The sequence below is a fragment of the Corvus kubaryi genome, unplaced genomic scaffold (genome assembly GCF_017639235.1).
Source record: "Corvus kubaryi isolate FWS band 111438036 unplaced genomic scaffold, C.kubaryi_AGA036_p1.0 split1-37344, whole genome shotgun sequence".
NCBI lineage: Eukaryota > Metazoa > Chordata > Aves > Passeriformes > Corvidae > Corvus > Corvus kubaryi.
Window position 1 is genome coordinate 346,482 of NW_024582077.1, and position 1,970 is coordinate 348,451.

The 1,970-nt window shown below is 54.8% G+C and overlaps 1 protein-coding gene across 10 annotated transcripts in view; it reads right to left on the reverse strand.

Annotated features, from left to right (window-relative positions):
• The window catches only part of ARHGEF10L (Rho guanine nucleotide exchange factor 10 like), a 43,573-nt gene that overhangs the window by 13,130 nt on the left and 28,473 nt on the right, over positions 1–1,970 (reverse strand). The gene's annotated exons all lie outside the window — the stretch shown is intronic.

The following is a 1,970-nucleotide window of genomic DNA, read 5'->3' on the forward strand; positions in this document are numbered from 1 at the left end:
CTTCTCCAGAACCTCCTAAAACCACCTCCAGAACCTCCAAAAAGCTTCTCCAGAACCTCCCCAAAAGCTCCCAGAAACCTTCACCAGAACCTCCACAAAACCTTCTCCAGAACCTCCTAAAATCACCTCCAGAACCTCCGAAAACCCTTCTCCAGAACCTCCGAAAAGCTTCTCCAGAACCTCCAAAAAGCTTCTCTAGAACCTCCCCAAAACCTTCCCTAAAAGCTTCCAAAAACCTTCCCCAAAAGCTGCTCAAGACCTTCACCAGAACCTCCACAAAACCTTCTCCAGAACCTCCCGAAACCACCTCCAGAACTTCCCCAAAACCTTCCCCAAAAGCTCCCCAAGACATTCACCAAAACCTCCACAAAACCTTCTCCAGAACCTCCCAAAACCTTCCCTAAAAGCTTCCAGAAAACCTTCCCCAAAAGCTACTCAAGACCTTGACCAAAACCTCCACAAAACCTTCTCCAGAACCTCCCCAAAACCTCCAGAACCTTCTCCAGAACCTTCTCCAGAACCTCCCAAAAGCTTCTCCAGAACCCCCCCAAACCTTCTCCAGAACTTCCCCAAAACCTTCTCCAGACCCTCCCAAAACCTCCAAAACCTTCTCCAGAACCTTCTCCAGAACCTTCTCCAGAACTTCCCCAAAACCTTCTCCAGAACCTCCCAAAACCTTCCCCAAAAGCTTCCAAAAACCTTCCCCAAAAGCTCCTCAAGACCTTCACCAGAACCTCCCCAAAACCTTCTCCAGAACCTCCTAAAACCACCCCCAGGACCTCCCAAAACCACCTCCAGGACTTCCCCAATCTTCTCCAGAACCTCCCAAGACCTTCTCCAGAAGCTCCCAAAACCTTCTCCAGAACCTCCCCAACATCCTCCAAAACCTCCCCAACCTTCTCCAAAAGCTCCCCAGGGTCCTCCAGACCCTCCCCAAAACCTTCTCCAGACCCTCCCAAAACCTCCTCCAGAACCTCCCCAACTTTCCCCAAAACCTTCTCCAGAATCTCTCCAAAACCTTCTCCAAAAGCTCCCAAAAAGCCTTCTCCAAAATGTCCCCAACCTCCTCCAGAACCTCCCAGAACCTTCCCCCAAACCTCTCAAAATCTCCTCTGAAAGTTCCCCAAACCTTCTCCAGAACCTCCCAAATTCTCCAGAACCTCCCAAATTCTCCAAAACCTCCCAAAAACCTTCACCAGAACCTCCCAGAACCTTCTCCAAAAGCTCCCCAAGGTCCTCCAGAACCTCCCAAACATCCTCCAAAAGGTCCCCAGAACCTTCTCCGAAACCTCCCCAAACCTCCTCCAGATCCTCCCAAATTCTCCAGAACCTCCCAAAAACCTTCTCCAGAACCTCCCAAAAACCTCCTCCAGAACCTCCCCAATCTCCTCCAGAACCTCCCCAATCTCCTCCAGAACCTTCCAAACCTCCTCCAGATCCTCCGAAATTCTCCAAATCCTCCCAAAAACCTTCTCCAGAACCTCCCCCAAAAGCTCCCCGATCTCCTCCAGAACCTCCCAAACCTTCTCCAGACCCTCCCAGACGCCCTGACCCCAAATTGGGGTCGCTTTCCCACCATTTACAAGGATTTTGCTCCGTGCAAGGCGCTCCTGTAGGACCTGTAGGAGCACCCACCCCGAGAGACCACCAGGGCCCTTTTTGGGGCCTCTCCAGCCCCGATGCCGATGCCGATGCCAGGGCCGAGCCCGCGGAGGCCCCGCTGGGGCGTCGGCATCGAGGTCGCTCGGGGTCCCTTTGGAACGCCAGGAGCTGCGGCAGGCGGGGAACGAGACCCCGCAGGCCCGGCGGAGCCGCCCCGCTCCGAGCTCAGCAGCCCCGGCAGCGAACGGGGATCCCGCTGCCCGAAATCCCCGCGGGGAGAGGGAGCCCCAAAGCCAACCGAGCAACTGCCAATGGCGCTGAGGAGGAGGATGGAGGAGGAGGATGGAGGAGGAGGAGGAGGAGGAGGA